Source organism: Falco punctatus, assembly GCF_963210335.1.
Source record: "Falco punctatus genome assembly, chromosome: 3".
NCBI classification, from domain to species: Eukaryota; Metazoa; Chordata; class Aves; order Falconiformes; family Falconidae; genus Falco; species Falco punctatus.
In genome coordinates this window covers 121,512,533-121,529,615 of record NC_137582.1, presented here as the reverse complement: position 1 = coordinate 121,529,615, position 17,083 = coordinate 121,512,533, and the positions used below count along the sequence as shown (strand labels likewise).

The window sequence follows — 17,083 nt, the reverse complement described above, 5'->3', positions numbered from 1 at the left end:
AGGACCCTTCCCAGAGGCTGAGAGCTGATTGCTGCCGTGGTGCCCAAGCCAAGGAGATGTCTGCTGGCCAAACCCCATCTATATAGTCACTGGGGTGCTGCAGATACACCACTTGTGTCATACACCCATGGTGACAGCATGAGCACATTCTTGGGGACATAAATCTATTGGGAAGGTCAAGGGGAGTTGGGCTTTTAAGGGTCTGTCTGTCTTGAAAGTGCTGATGAGTTTTTTCTGGCTGGATCTATTCCTTTATCTCCAGTGATAGCAACGCTCCCCCCTATCACTGCAGCCACTGGTTATATCCTGCCAGTCTCCAATGCCCCACACACTTGCCAAATCACTGGGAAGAGCCAGTCTTTGCCCCCGCAAAAATGCACCATCCTGGCATTTCAAATTCACAGTCGCCAGCAGCTCATTGAAGAAGTCTGATTCTCTCTGCGTGACCTGCAAAGCCTTGCCATAATGGGAGCCATATGTCCCAGCGCCATCAAGCCTGTTTCTCCCTTAAATTGGAACCAGATGAGGCAGTTCCAGCCACCAAGCCCCAGCTCCCCCTTGCTTGGACCAAGAAACAAAAATGGAAGCACATAGCTCCAGCATGCCATGCCAGCCCCCATCCATCCATCCATCCATCCATCCATCCACCCATCTCACAGAACCAGTGAATGAATGCCCAGGAGAAGAGCCTGGAGTGATGCAGCAAGGGCAAATGGGTAGGTGTCAGTAAGAACTGTCCAGCCCTAAATCCAAAAGCAACCTGAAAAGCAGACTTTCCCACAAGACTAACACCCTTGTATTTTGATCAGACAGCAACTAAGCCCAGCACCCCCTGCTCAGCACATGTTCAGTGAGGAATCCGCAGGCACCGGTGCCTGATTCCAGCATCCTCCTCCCATGCCACCCACCAATGCTGTGCTCCAGCTTGCAGCTAGTGGCTCTCTGGCATGATGCAGATGTTTGGAGCTGGGAACCTTTCCTCTGGGCCTGACTCCTCCTCAGATCCTCACCCCTGCAATGCACATCACTCCCTCCAGGTTGAGGGAGCAGGATCTGTGCCACAGCCCTGCAGGGATCTATCTCCTGGAGCTGCTGACTGCAGCTGGAAAAACTTCACAGCAATAAGACACCTTCCAGGGCCAAAACTCGCCCTCCAGAGACAACTCCCCAAATGTGAGAGACATCTCTCCTGTGCCTGTCCCTCACATGCCAGCCTGCAGAAGAGCAGAGATGTTCTCAGCCAGGTTTTGTCCTAAGTGGATTCCAGAGGATCGGCAGCTGTCAGTGGAGTTTATACCAAGGAGGGACTCAAGCAGCCCGTGGCACAGGGCAGCCCGTCAGCAGCCCAGCTCCAGCTGCTGCCTGTCCAGCTCAGTGCATGGAGTAACAGCTCCTGCACAATCAGGCACCACGCTGCTGCTGCACTGCAACATTCATAAAGCTGCAGCCTTCCTGCTGCTCAGAGGAGGTGAAACATGTCCTAACATGGGATGAGTTTCCCTTCTCTTGCTTGTCTGCAAGTCTCCAGAAGATGCTCCCGAACTGCTCCTGCATGCAGGTGAAGCTGGTGGTACAAAAGCAAGGCAAGCAGCAAAGGATACTGGGCAACCCTTTGATTGTCTCCAGCATCCTTCACCCTAGAATTGCATCTGCCCAGCATAAACCCCTCAATAACCACACAGCCAGGACCAGGCATGGGGGGACCCCCTGGCTGCAGCAAGCACAGCCCCAGCCCATGAAGCTTTACAAAGATTTATTAATAAAGACCTGTGAAATATCTCCAGGCATTCTCCACGCAGAGGGGGAGGTGTTAGGAACACGGTTGTTCCCAAAAAAAGCCCCCACATTGCTCCACTCCGGAAGTACTGATGTAAACCTCCTTCCAGCCAAGCTGCCCCAGATGCAGCACTGATGGTATCAGGTCAGGCACATGCAATAAATCTTGGGAACAGTTGGTGTTTATGTGGATTTACTGCTGCTTAGATCATTAATGCCCTGCGTGCACCGAGCCCCGCAGCCATGCATGGCCCCCTGTTCCCCACCCCCTCCCCAGCAATGAAGAGGCTGCTCTCCCTTGCATGGTTGGGATGAAGGGGAGAGGAACAGTGATCTTGCCAGCCTGGGAAATCACAAATCATGCTGGATGGCAGCTCCCACCCCATGACCTGCAGCTGCCTCCCCATCCGTCACAGCCTCCATCACAGCAAAGATGCAGCTGGTTGGATTTGTCCCAAAAGAGAAAATTCACCCAGACTTTATCCTCGACCCAGCAGGTTCTGCATGGTTAGAGCAAGGCCAGAGGGAGCCCACTGGCAGGACCCCCTGGGCATGCTGGACCTGTCCTTCACAGCCCCTGGTCCCCAGGAATGATGTCAGGGACTGTCCCAAACCTGCTGCAGGAGGGATGGGGCTGCCGCCCCAGCCAGGATTGCAAGCCCAAAAAGACAGTTTTCCACTGTATGAACTTCATGCAAGCCACGTGCACACCCCCTTCATCAGCCTCTTCCCATGGTTGGGATGGTGGGACACGCTCGCAGGACCCCCAGGACCTCTGTGCAGCCCTCTCCAGGCATCTGATGCAAAGCTGGGCCAGTGGACAGAGGCTCCTCAAGGCAGGGAGAAAACCCCAGCACAATGTCCTGGTCCCTGTGTCCCCTGCCGCATGCCGCCGCATGCCACCCCTTGCCCTGCCCTGCCCGCAGCAGGATGCCGAGGACCACTGATTAGCCAGCTCGAGCAGTTCTCATCCATGCAATTACAGCTTCCAAGCTAATGGATCTTGGCAGGCAGGGGGTTTCCGCTAACCAGCTCAGCACTGCTTCCCTCAGCTGGGCTTCATTAGGGAAATTAAACCGGGGTCAAGGTGAAGCTGCTGGAGGCAGCAGGGCCTGAGACACTGGCTGGTGATGTCTAAGTCCATGGGAGGTGAAAAGGTTTAAAAGTGCCCTGCGAGGTGGTGGCTTTCCACTGGGCCATGCTCAGGACTGTCTTGAAGAAAAGGAACCACTTGTATTACATCCCCGTGGCTCAGCCCATGAGCCCATCACTACCATGCTAGCCACAGGGGCAGCCTGGGCCAGCACCCAGCTCAGTCATCATCCATACCCCAATCACCCGCCCTATTCCCACTCCTCCAATGTCCAGAAAGGTCATAGATCTGCTACTATAACAGCAAGCCCTGATGCAAAGCACTCTCCATAGGTCAGGGTCAGAAAGTCAATTTTCAATAAACGTTCCTCCAATGCTCGAAACGACCCAAAATAAGTGCCAGACCCAAAGGATTTGGATGTCAGCAGCTTTGGAGTTGACAGGGCCACTACATTGAGCTCGGATAAGAAAAACATTCTCTTCTTGATCCCAGAGGACCCTTTTGCTCTGCAGCTGCCACGGGGCTGAATGAGACCAGCAGGCAGCAACACTCACTCAGCCACTTGCTGTCCCCTTTGACGCCTCACCTCTGAAGCTTGGCTGGCCCAGCCGGGAATGGCAGCCAAGGAGCCACAGCAGCAAAAATCACACCCAAATCCTGCACTAAGAGCCTTGGAAAGCAAGCAAGAGCTCAGAGCCCTTTGGCCTGGCACCATCAGAGCTGAGCAGGGATATTAGAGAGGCTTCAGTTCCTCTCCATCACCTATGTGCATCTAACCCAGCCAGCACAGCAGAAGCTCCATCCCTCCCTCTTCTCTCCCTTTACAAAGGTGGGAAACACCCTTTTACAGATGAAAACACTTAAAGCTCAGGTAAAAGATCACCCTCAGCCCTCCCATGAGCAGCAATCTATGTACACCATAGGATTTGAGTACTGAAAAGATGGGGAAACTGAGGCACAGAGGGGACCTGCCTGCCACCTTCCTGTATGGTACAAACATGCTCCTACAGACCCCTCTGCAGTGTCCTGGGGAAGGGGACCAGCTGGTTTGGGTCTTCCTAAATCCCATGCACCCTTGCATCCCTCCTTCCCTAGGCAGGGAAGATTAGGGTGTTATATTTTTTAGGGTGTTCCCACTGTGTAGCAGGGCTTTTGCAAAGACTTAAAATTCCCTAAACCTGCCCCGAATATTAAACTCAAAATGTGCTGCTGTTGCAAAAGTGGTATCTACTGCTGGGTGTCTGGCTTTCACACCAGGAGGAAGGCAGCCTTATAAATCAATCCATCTTAACCACAGAGAAAGGCTGGTGAACCTCCCTGGGATGCTCTCAGGCCCTTTGCCGGTAGCCATCAGCATGGCAACTGTTGCTATGGAAACTGCCGCCTCCATGGTGATGCAGCCATTGCTGGTTTAGGGCGTTAGGTGGTGTCCTCCAGCACATTCACCTGAACCGGGTCTGGGGTCTGCTTTCCTGGGGGTGTTGTGGGGAAGAAGGAATTAAATGGCTTCATGGGGTGGGCTGTGGTGGGAGAAGGGGAGAAGAGCTGCCCCTGAAAACATGGAGGAGCTCCTTGGGGAGCAGTCGGCGGGGGCGGGGGGGGGGGGAGGGCAACAAATCCTGACTTGAGTCCTGGCATCTGCTGTCTGCAGGACTTTGTGGAGGGTCAGAGCATCTCCCTCTGCCCCAGCAGCCCTGGATGGGAGTTATCTGCCCCAGTCTGGGTGGTGGAAGTGATTGAAGGCTGTGGATGTTTCTCACCCCCCCCAGCTGTGGACAGAAGATTAAGAGTTTTCCCTGAGGGAATCACAAAGGAAATAGTAAGAGCTGAAATGTAGTGGTTTCTAAGGCAGCTGGGATGCGGGCTTGGTTTGTGCCTGGAGCTCAGGCTGGTGATGACAGGGTGGAAGCTAGGTGGTAAAGTCCTTTCCCTGGTATGTGTGTAAGGCTCATTGGCAGCATGCATGGTAAGCAGAGCTGAGCAACTCCAGAGGCAAAGCAAACCCAAGCAAAGCATCACAGCCTGAGGACCCCATGTGCCTCTTCCCACTGCCTCCAGCCGCAGCCCCAGCACCACACATGGGGTTCAAGACAAGAAGGCTCCTGCTGCAGGGAGACCTGGCATGGCAGGCTGCAGACAGAGGCGATTTTATCCCATGATATGGGTGTCCATGGCCACCCAGCAGTCTCTGGCACAACTCTGGGGCATGAGACTGGGCCAAGGCAGGGGGAAAGATGCATGTGGAGAGCATCAACAGGGACAAAGGGGACCAGCCTGTCCCACATCCCCACAGGTGGGCAGTTAAAAAGGAAAAGGAAGATTGAATTAGTGTGAAAGCAGCCTGGAAGAAGGGACAGGGTTTGCAGGTGAGCACAAGGACCAGCTTGCCACCCCACCCCTCCCCACCCCCTGGCGCCAAGCACAGGTTCTTGTCTCTACATCCCATCCTGCTTGCAAAACAAACAGCAAAAACAGAAAGCCAAAGCCCCAAAGGTCTTGTTTGCACTTCAGCCCAGTGAGAGCTTTGGGAAGCTGAGACCCCCTGCTGCCAGCAGCAGCCCCGCAGCCCTGCGTGCTGCAAGGGCAAGGGGAGAGCACAAGATGGGCAGGAGACTGGCCTTGACAGGATGAAGCAATGCAAATGGCGATGGCAGTGTGCAAGAGTAACAGCAACCCGGGTCGTGTCCTTCAAGGGAGATGCTGAATCTGGCCATGTTGGAAAGCTCGGAATGAGGCAGCCAGGGTCAGCAATCCGTCAGGGGCAGAAAGCTGTTTTCTCCAGGAAAACACATTTGAACTGAGAACATATTGCAGGAAAGGTGTTGATTATTTCTATGATATTTTCCACAGGATATTTTCAATTAATCACCCCTTGAAAGCACTTTTCTGTGGTTTATATAGAAAACCTTAATAACTCACCCCAACATGTGATTTAGTGATACCATAAACAGTTGAAATAATATTAACTTGCACATAAAGTTGGAAAGAAAACATTGCTTCTGAACCTTGAAGACTCCACAATTCTTTTCCCACTACAAAAAATCACTGAATTTCCACTCTTCGATCCAAGGCTGTGAGTTAAAAATAAATCTGTTGGAAAGCTGCTCCAGACAGCATCTCAGTGTTGCCGGGACCTGCTGCTTTGGGAAAAGACCTCAGTGTCACAGCATGGTCAGCCCCAGCCAATATTTTGCCCACAGACTGCTGCTAGAGACCACCAAAGCTGCTTAGATGGCTGTGACAAAGCTGAGGAGGTGGGCTAGAAGGCAGTGCCACAGCATAGCTGGAGTTCGGGGGTGCAGGATGCTGGTGGAAACCCGGGGACTGATGCTTACAACCAGCAGAGATCCCACTCGCAAGAGGTAGTGTGAGCTCAGGCAAGCAGTAGCCAGTTATTTTGTGTAACTTCATTCTTTCTCAGATTAATTAAGTCCCTGAATAAGAGCTGCCTAAGCCCCAGTACATTTTGATTTAATAGGCCGATTATTTTATGCAAGTAAAATAATCATTAACATTTACCAAGGACCAGCAATTATTCTGGCTTTGTATCGATTATCTGCTGCCAATGCAGGCAACACTGCAAGGAGCCAGGCTGGGTGCAGGCGCATCCCAAAACCGGCATTTGCACGCATGTGCTTGTGAGTGTTTAATCATCGCTCAGGGAATATAACGAACCTCCAGGCCAGGTAATCTGGACCAGGCTCAGCTCTTCAAATAGCATTTCTTCCTCTTCCTCCTTGGAATCATCTGTCTCCACTGTAATTTTTTATCCCAATTCTTCAATGGATTAGTGCCAGATCCTTCCCCACTACACAATAAATATCCCTGAGCCAGGGCTGGCATGAAAAATAGCAAACCTCCCAAAATAAATTGTTGCTAACACCTCATCTCCCAGTACGCTCCGCTTTTTACCTCCAGGGAGATGGAGGAGAAAAAAACCCAAACACACAAACAAAAGTCCCCACCTCCTGCTATGTGCAAAACGTCACATGAAGAGGCACAAATGAGCCCTGTGAGCCTCTGCCACGCGTCGGCTGGGATTGCATCAGGTAATTGAGGTGGCTTCTTGGGGTTCCCCTGGGGTGGCAGGTCCCCCTAAGCACGCTCGGGAACTGCCGTGTTTGGCTCCTGCTGCATCCATAGTGGATCAAAGCATGATCCTTTGTCCCACGGCTGTGGGTTTGGCCACAGCTGATGGAGCACTTGGCTGGAAATCATTCTATCGGCAGATGTGAGAGTGAAGCTGGAGGTTCCCCCAAGCCTGGGTGACCCAGCACAGGGAAAAAGCCACCATAGCGGGGCTCTATAGACATGCCTTGGTCCCCAGGAATGGGGAAAGTGCCGTGCCACAGCCTGGAGCACCATGATACCTGCTTGCTGAAAAATCCCAAACTTACGGTGCTCTCCATCCTCCTACCATCAACATCCTGCTAATCCAGGGCGGGCAACAGGGACAGCCTGCATGGGATGGAGCAAAACCAGCCAGGCTAGCAGGCAGGGACAGGCAGGGGTCAGACAGCTGGGGTGCCTGGCCTCCTCCACCTCCCTGTTTTACCTGACTGGGCAGATATCTTTTCCACCCCAAAGGATTCACAGTGCGCTCTAGACTCATTAATTCCCATAGGATCGCACATTGCCATGGTGGCAGAGGCAGCCGCAGGAAAATCCTGCCCTCCCCGGCACACTGCCCGCAGACCCCAGACCACCATCCACCGATGCTCACAGTGGGTCTCAGCCCCACCCCCGCTCCATCCACCATTTCCTTCCTGGGACTCCGAAGCCGCTGCCGTCAGCAGGAACTTCCCCGGTCATTACAGAATTGATTTAATTTGCTCTGCTCCATAATCCTATCACAGCTTAACATGCAAAACTGTCTTGAGCTTTTCTTACCTTCCACAAAGGCGCATTTCAGTGCTCACTCCCCGCCCTAAGACTCAGCTCTCCATAGAGCTGCAAAATAGGACTTTATATATATATACATATCTTTCCGTGCCCTTCCTCAAGCGCTTGGCACAGGGACTGCCGCTATGTCTGTTAAACACCTCCCCTACGGCCTCCTGGCAGCAGGACATTGCTAACTGGCACTTCGGGATTCACACACTTCCCATCTTGCCTCCGGCTCCCCCACAGAGATCCAACAGCCCCAGGGGTGCTCGCCCTACCCAACCCACGGTGAAGCCAGTCCCATGCTCCACACCCAGGCACTGGCGGTAGTGTTCAGCCAAGACAAACCTCCTCGGTGTTGTTGAGGGGCAGGGAGCTGTAGGCACAGCCACATGCTCAGGTGGCACACACAGGGGACAAGTCACCACATGCCTCAGTTTACCTGTCTGCAAAATAGGTGTAAATAATGCAGGGCAGGGGGTGGGAACAGGCAGGGGCTCCTCTCCCATGCCCAGGGCTCTGGGGACCACAGTGCATCTCTGCAGAGGGGCAGCCATGTGTCACAGCCCGCTGACCCAGCAGCTCATGTTTCTCTGCTCCCCCGTCTCCCCAGATGCAACTCTGGGCTGAAAATTATGGTTTCCCCACCAGCCAGACAACTAAAAGGGGGAGCATCCCCCTCCCCAGGGGAGGCAGAGATTATAACCCATTGTGCCATGGATTAGATCGTGTCTGCTAGTGCTGGTGGGCAGCACACTGTGGGAAAGGGCATCATCAGTCCTTGCCTCAGTTTCCCCCTTCCCCAAGGACTGTGGGGGAAAGGCACAATGTCCTCTCCAACCAGGACTCGACCTCCTGATGTGCGATGACAGCAGCGATGAGCTGGAAGGCAGAGCTGGAGAGGGACAGGTCTGCTCAGATTCTGCGGCTTGCTTTAACTTTGCCACAGCACCAGCACACCAGAGACCCTCACTGTTAGAGCAGATATTAAAAAAAATCAAATTGAGACTTGAATGAAGCCAGGGGCCACCATCACATTAAAGAGAGGTTAAAAACCTTGTTACGGGGATTGGAGGTTTTCAGCTGTGCAAATGCCATGGTGGCCAGAGCTCAGACACCAGAAGCTCAATGGAAAGTTTTGCACACCCAGAGCTTTGTCCTATAGAAAAACAAACCTGAGGAGGAGGAGCTGCAGGGGAACACGAGTGGGGAAGAACTAGGGTGCTGCACCTTGCTGGAAAGCAGCCTCGTCTCTCCTAATTACACTCCTAATTGCACCTGAGAGCGTTTTGGTGAGGACCTAAACTAATTATTCCCACTTAACATGACACCTTCAGGCATCCTCCTGCTTGTTGCCCATAATAAGTAGGTGAAAATAAATGGCTCCATGGTTATTTTGGCCTTGTAAGGGGTTTTCTCCAGTCCCAAGAACTGGACTATTTCTTTTGGTTGGTCACTAGAGACTCAGCCTTACAAAGCCAATGGCAGCCATGGCTGCAGCCAAGCATGAGCCCTGTCGAGGGCTGTGTGGCTTTTTGGCAACAGCTTGAGCTCCTCTGCACATCCAAATCTCCCCAGCCAGATGGCTGGGCTGATTACAAGTTTCCCAGGTCACCCAAGGGCAACACCAGCATTTCTACAGGCCCACCAGCTCCCATGTGAGGAAAAAATATTTACTCTCCCAGCCTTAGAGAGGGAAGGAGCTTTTTTTCCCCCCTTTCCACCCTATTTGCTGCCAACAGGAGCCCATTTGCTTCCCTTCTTCATGGCCAGGGAAGGACAGGCACTGCAGCTGGAGAAAAGCCACTGTCATGCACCCCATGCCCATGAGCCCTGTGGAGCAACCAGGTCTCTCCAGGTTCAGTTTTTCTTCACAACTCCAGCAGCAGAAAGGGGGAATAGCTGCAGGGATGGTTTGATGCACAGTACCTTGGACACTGGCATCGTTGTTCTCTACTGGCCACACTGCACGGCCAGAGCTGGGGAAACCTAATCCTGCTCCCTCCCTGCTCGGATTTCCCAGGTCTTCTGTATTAAAGCACTGACGAGGCAGGCAGCAGTGCTAACAAAATATTACAGTGGTGCCAGCCCTTGAGACACAATGACTTAATGCCCAGTGCATTAAAAACAAGGCAGGGATGCATCAAGGTTTTGCATGCACTGTGTGCCCATCCCCTCTATTTATTGCAAGCCCCTGAGCTGGGACGAACTCTGGCAAGGGGATTAATCCTTGTTGAGACCGTCCTGAGAACAAGCTGCAAAAGCAAAACCCAGAAGGGATGTGGGGAGGAGCGCCTGGAGTGACTGGTGTGCAGGTATAGTGCTGTGGCCAGCAGGTTCCCAGGGAAGTGCAGTGATTACCTGGGACTGATATGCCACTGGCACTCAGGGAAGGCACCTGGTGTTGGGGATGAAGAGAGAGTTAATCAGCCCTTGAGGGATGTGCACATGCCAAGTGTTGCTTGCTTGATGCTTAAATACCCAAATTTTTTGCACCTTAAAAACAGATCTACAGGTGATTAGATTCAGAGCAACCAGGCTTTAGTACTGCAAAGGGGGTGCGAAAACCCCAGCTCAGGCTCCTTGCAAACAGCGAGCAGTTCCCAGCACCTGTGGAAGCGCTTCTCACTGCTGAGAGTAACCGACTTTCTGTTGTCTTGCCTCATCACTCAGCTCTCCAATGAGAATTAGAGCAGTGTGGGGAGTTCACACCGGACTCCCCACCCTCCCTGCCATGCCCAGGGAGGAGAGGTGATGCCACAAAGCAGAGAAAGGCCAGCAGGCAGCCTGGGGCTGTACCCTGGCTCTACCCAGCCCCTCTGAGCAAAACAGCAGTTATCCAGGCCACAAGATTAATTTCATCTGTATTTTTCAGCTGCAAAATCAGCCCGCCTTCCTCCAGAAGTGCTCAGGAGCAGGTTGACATTTCGCACCCCCAGCAGACTGCCAATGGAGCTCCTTGATTTAGGGGGAAAAAAACCTACCACAATGGCATTTCCTCTTTCTAGTCCACGCACAAAGAGCCCTCACCTATATTTATCTGCCCTGAACTTTATCTGCTGCAGTTACTCATCTGGAAATGTAATCAATCTCCCTTCCAACAGCACTGGCCCCTTCAGCTCAGCAGCTGCACAGCCATCCTCCCCTCTGCATCCAGAGGCATTAAGCAATCAAACCTGATGTGTGCTAAAGAAAAATACAAATGCAATTTAAAACCCCCAGTTTTCCCTGAAAGGGGCAGCTCATGCATTTGTTAAAACTCTGCCTTTTTGGGTGTTGCCCTGTTTTGTGCAAAGGGAGGAGAAATGGTCCCAGGGGACCAGCTGGCTGTGTGACCACTGGGACAGCCCCCAACAACGGGGTCAGCCCAAACATGGCAACCTCTGAGACACCAGGACCTGGTTCCCGATGTGTCCCATCTGGAAGTGCTTAGGCTCTGCACTGCGCCAATGAAGCTAAAGTTTCGAGATGAAAGAAAATGTCTCAACTCTGCCAAAGATCAGAGCCTTGACCTGAGCGGTGCCCATCTCTTGTTACTGGTTCTTGCCCAGGAAACGCCGCCAGCCCCGCAGGGCTCAGCTTATTGAGAAAATAAAAGAGCTGAAGGCTTCAAGCCTTATAAATGAGCAAAGCTTCTGCCAATGGACAAAGCCACTTCACGCTCTCGTTGCCCCCACACCAGGAATGAGGGATTTGGATGCTTTTTGCATGTGGTGGGAAACATTTCGAGGTATCCTGCCCATGTGTGATGGGTGTATGTGTGTAAGGGGTTTATGTTGCTGGAAGGAGTTGTTCAAATATTTATACAGCCCAAGCCTCCTTGTTTCCTGCCCTCAGATGAAGTCCTCTTAATGAAATGTAACTAAACAAGCCATTTCCATTCTGCTTTTCCAACTACAATTACAGCTGATACAGTAAGCAGGATGGCAGTGTTTCAGCACCCCACCAGAGAAATTAAAACCAGCATCCTTAAGGCAGCATCTACCAGTCAGCACCAGCCCCAGAGCTTTAAGAAGAGGTTTGCATTTTGGTGGTGTGACCTCACCAGGGTCGCACCATCCATCATGGGGCTAAAATGGCATCACCGGTCCTGGAGCAAGAGCCCTGTGTGCCAGCAGCTCAGGAGAACTGCCAGGTCAGCCCCACCCAGCCCCTGACTGTCCTTTGCCTTCTTCTCTGTGTGGAATATTACCATCATCACAGCAGGTATTTAATAGCAGCTGAAGGAGAGCAGCAGGACTGTGCACAGGGAGTGCATGTGCTGGAGCTGATATCCGTCGTCTGGAGGAAAATGCCCCTTACAGAGCCTTTCCTGCATACCTCCAACTCACCCACCCCAAAGCACTGGGTGACAGAAGGGGAAAACCATCCTCCTGTGTTTGACAGGGAGAGGGAAACTGAGTCAGAGCAAGGGAATGGATGTCAGTGGCAGAGTCCATCATCTTCTTAATAAATAAGGGCAGCCTTTGCTCTTCTCCACCTTTTCAAGCTGGCAGGGGTCAGACAGACAGCAAGACATCCCAGTGGGCAGGGCTACCAGTAGAAAGCAGGTTCAAGCCCTTCCTCCACCATGTTTCCATCAACTGTTGGTAAAAGCCCTTTGCCTTCCTCCAGCACTGCACATTTTGAAGATGGGTCACTTGGGCAGCGAAGAAGGATTTCTACCCCTTCCATGCTTGCCAGAGCCCAAGGCAGTACTGTGCCACCAGCAGAGAAGACAGGCTGGGTGCCGTGCCCCTTGGGTGCTGGGTGCCATGCCTGCTGGGTGCATCAGCAAGAGGGACAGACACCCAAAATCAGTTCCTTTCTCCTTGGGAAAAGCAATCTTGTGTTTCCTGTGGAGAGGAGGTCTCCAGCAGCTCGAGGCAGCATTCAGGGGTACTGCTGCACATCACGGGTAGATGAATCCTGGGAATGGCTGAAGACAAATCCCTGGTGCCCACAGAGCTAAGTATCTCCAGCCTGGGTGCCTCGAAGCATCCTGCCAGCAGGATCAGGTCAGGGTTGCAGTGACCCAGGGGACAGCCACATCTGTGCGCACTTACAACAGCCCATGCCAGAGTAGGGAAAGACCCCGCAGCCCAGCGGCAGGGCTCTGCTTCACCCCTCAGGGGGATTAGCAGGGCAGAAAGCCGTGCAATGGGACCATGCTTCATTCCAGGGACAGGGCAGCATTCTGGTGCGACACACACTTCCACAAGCTCCACACCCCTCACCAAGGACAGCTGTCAGTTGTAGGGCCAGTCTGGCCTGCAGGGAGCATCCCCTCTGCCATTCAGGTGGGGAAACTGAGCCACAAAGCAACCAGGTAGCATCTCCTCAAAGGCCTGCACTAGCCTGGGAGAGGTTCCAGGAGTCCAGTCTCACACAGCCTCTCCTCAGGGGATGTGGAAAGCCAAAAATCGGTGTGTCTGTGGTGTCTGGGCCATCACCTGATCCAGCATCTCTCTCAATGCACTCGCAGCCCTATCTGGCCCTGCTGCAGTGATGGGGCTCCCTGGAAAACAACTTAAAAAAGGCAAAAAACCCACCAGAAAAAAAAAAATATTTCAGCTCATCAGTTCGGGGTTTTTTTCCAGATCTAAAATTGATCAAAATAAATCCAGTGATCTGACTTGGCTGTTTCTATTTAGGACTTGAATAAGGACTTGTGAGCCCAAAAGCTTATGTGCTTTGGAGCTTTTTTTCCCCAACCGTATTGGTTGCTCTAATAAAAGATACAGCTTGTCCCTGCCAGCCTCCTCACACTCACATCCTTCGACTGTCACGCTTCCACCCGTACAACTACCACTACCATTGATTTCTCCACTGGCTGGAGCAGCAGCAAAGTCCCTGACTGCTATCACTCAGGAGCAACAAGGTTACAACTCACCCAGCTACTGCTTAGTCTGCAAAAAAAAATTTTAAAAGCAAGAATTTAGGTTCAAAAATCTGCTTCCTTCTCCCTAATTATTTTCACAGCCGGTGGTGATCTTCCCACCACGTTCCCAGCCCTGTATAGGGCTCAGCACGAATCCTGAACACCCACCCAGTGCCACAAATGATGCTGGAAAAGCCATGGGAGGCGGTCTGCATGCAAGGGAAGCAGCAAGGCTCGGGTGCAAGCAAGCTGGGAAAGCAAGGCCAGAGCACAGCCTTGGATGAAGGCAGCTGCCTGGCTGTGTTCGCATCCCCTTGGCCATTTTGCTGTGAGTGGGGAGAGTGGGAGTCTCGGGGAAGCAGGTCTGTGCTAGGGAGCACATCTGGATGCTCAGGCTGGGGATGGGGGACTGAAACACTGGGATGCAGCACAGGTGACGTACAGGGGACTGCAGTCCCACAGACTGGCTCTCCCTGGGTGCGTACTCCCCGTGTTCCAAGCTGAAATGGTGATGCTTCTGCAAATTGGGCTCCCAGCTCCTCTAAATCCAGAATATCTCCCTCCCGCTGCCCCTTCCAGCCTTCCCTTGTGCAAGGAGAGCCATGGGACATGCACTTTGCTGCAAATCCACCGCAATACAGCCCCAGCAGTTGGGCTTGCACAGCTCCTCATCCCCCACCAGCAGATTCTGGCCCCGGCTGGGCGGCACTCTTACCCCAGCCTGGCAGTCACTCACTTGAAAGCAAACCCAAGCTCTCCCCTTGCTCACTTGCTCTGCCCCACAGCCAGTTCAGCGAGGGACAGAGTGAGGATTAAGGATGCGATACTGGAGGGGATTACCCGCAGCCCTCACTGGGCACTCAGATCCCAGCAGATTGCCTGTGTTGTGGGGGAGGGCAGCATAAAACCTCATGCCTTTGCATCTGATGGATTTTTATGATGTAATAAAATGGAGGATTTACCTGGGGAGGATTAAATGCTAAAATTATACCGGGGAGGTGTGCGTGCAGTAGCAGAAGCAAGCGACATCTATTGCAACACTGTGATGCGTGAGCAATCCTCATCTGACTGAAGGGGCACTTTTTCCCCAGGAATTTATAACCTTCTGCCAGGCACCTCCACCCCCTTTTCACCCATGAGGAAACTGAGTCATGGAGCAAATCCCCAGCATGGCCGTAAGTCACCTCTCCATCAGCTTCACCACAAACAACCTCTGAAACGAGTGGGAATTGTCCTTGCCCTTCCCTACAGCCACAAACATCAGCACCCCTCAGCACCCCAACCTCCAAGTTGCACCTAGCAGCTTGGAGCTCATGTTCATCCCAGCTCCAATTTGCCTTTCCTCCTGCCTGCTTCCCAAAATGCACAAGGACGTGGGCCTGTAGATAAAAAGCCCTATTTTTAGCACCTCATATCATTAACCTCTGAGACTCTGCTACGTGTGGCATCCCCAGGGACAAGGTTTCAGAAGGGTGCATCAAACCCAGGGACGAGGAAGGCATGCTTACATCAGCCAGAATAAAAAACAGGTTATAAATACGCACATTGCTGGTGTAGAGAAGTGGGTCCCCTCTATACTCACCCCCAACTATCTGAAGTAAAGTGGTTTACACACTCCAAGCTGCAACCAGAACGTGGATTCAGGATCTCATCCCAACCTGTGAGCAGGAATGCTGGCAAAGTGGTGACAGTTGTGCTCTCCCTGGCCCCGAAACCCCACCAGCACTGAGCTGAGTGTGCAGCTTGGACAAACACGGAGGATTAATGCAGTTTCCTTTTGCAGCTGCTGCAGGGATGCTCCGGAGGATGCTCTCCGCACACACTACGTAGAAGTCCTGATTTCTGCCCTTTGTAGAGGATGAGGCTGTGCTTGCCCAGCTGGGCTTTGCCAAGCCCCACTCCCTGCCCAAAGCCATGCCCGGGGCTCCTGGCAGCAGAGCAGCATGATGCCAGGCTGCTGCAGGGATGGGAGCAGGATAAATAGTGTGGGTGACCCACTGCCAAGGGATGTTTCTTGGAAATCAGCACTGGCTGCACTAATTGGAGCAATAGGGCTGGGAGGGACCCCACAACCAGGCTGTGTCTCTCCTGTACCTGGGTCCCCACTGGAGAACACAATGGGAATAAGAAGATGCAGTGGGAGGTGAGGGGTATCTCTGCTGCAGAAACAGCCAGCACCCCCACTGCTTTCACACCCTATTTTGAGTGATGCTCCCTGTCCGTATGACAACCCAGTGAGCTGGGGGAAATTGCTCTAAAATCCTCCAGGAAAAGCCCCTGGATGCCAGGAGTGAGGTGGGGCAGGGATCTCAGGGCCAAGCTTTACCTTCAGAGGTCAAAAATGCCACAATTCCCCTCACAGCACAGGACTGTTTCCCCACCCCCAAAAAACGATGCTTTTCAGCGCTGGCATCCATCATTATCTCACCCCAGCCCAGCCTTGAACTAGGCATGTCCTGAGTGGGCAAAGGCAGCCATCAAGTCCCCAGGGGTGACACCACTGCCACCCAGGAGGCCCCAACCTCTAATTACAAGACCCCAGTGGCTCATTTCCCCCCGCCAACCCCCACCAACTCCCTTCATCCCTCCTGTCCCCGTGGCTTTAGCTTCCTTAAGCCGATTGCTGGGGCCACCACCAGTGCTGGGGCCACCCACGGTGAATGTCTGTGTGCCACCAGCTCGCCAGCCGCCAGGTGAAGCAGGCAGTGCTTTGTGGGTTGCAGTGGGAGCCTGCCTGTAAGGATTAAAGGGAATTACAGCCACTGCTTAAACGCGGTGGGAGCAGCAAGCTAGAGAAAGGCATAACCAAAGTGCCATCTGTGAGCTGTCCCCAGCCAAGAGCATCCTCCCCAAGGCTCCCCACTGAATGCAGGGAGACAAGTCCCCTTATTCTCTATTGTACTCTCAACCGCGGCAGATGGGTCTGGTCCAAACCTTCCCTAAACACAGGTGGGAGATGCCCATGAGGTGTATTCCCTCTCTGTTTCCATGAGCATGTACATGACTGGCTCCAAACTCAGCTCCCACAGGCGGCACACATCTGTGCCTGCCCCAGTGGTCTCAAAACAAGGTGTTTCCTCCAAGCCAGGCACAGCAAATCCCTCAGCAGCACAGGGGGAGATGAAGTGAGTTACTGAGGGTAACTGTCCCCGTGTTGGGGAGCCCAGGCTGTCCCTGTGGTGGATCCTGTGGGATGTATCCATGGGTACAGAGCTGCAGGGATCGGCTCAGGGCTTGCAGGGACACCAACTGGGGTCTGCTCCTGCAGGGACCAGATGGCTCAAGGGAGCCTAATCCTGTGAGCGCGGGTGAGGAGGGGTCTGGGACCTCTGTGCAGACAGCTTGTGGAGTGAAAAAGCCACAGTGGGTAGAAAAGTCCCAAACTAAGGGAGAGCACCTAAGCATGGGCACTTTGGAGGGAGACAGGCCACAGGCTGGGGGCTTCCAACAGCTCTGTGATACTCTCAGGA

The 17,083-nt window shown here is 53.0% G+C and overlaps 1 protein-coding gene across 1 annotated transcript in view; it reads right to left on the bottom strand.

The window, feature by feature from the left end:
* SDC3 (syndecan 3) overlaps positions 1 to 17,083 on the bottom strand; it is a 46,895-nt gene that overhangs the window by 11,371 nt on the left and 18,441 nt on the right. The gene's annotated exons all lie outside the window — the stretch shown is intronic.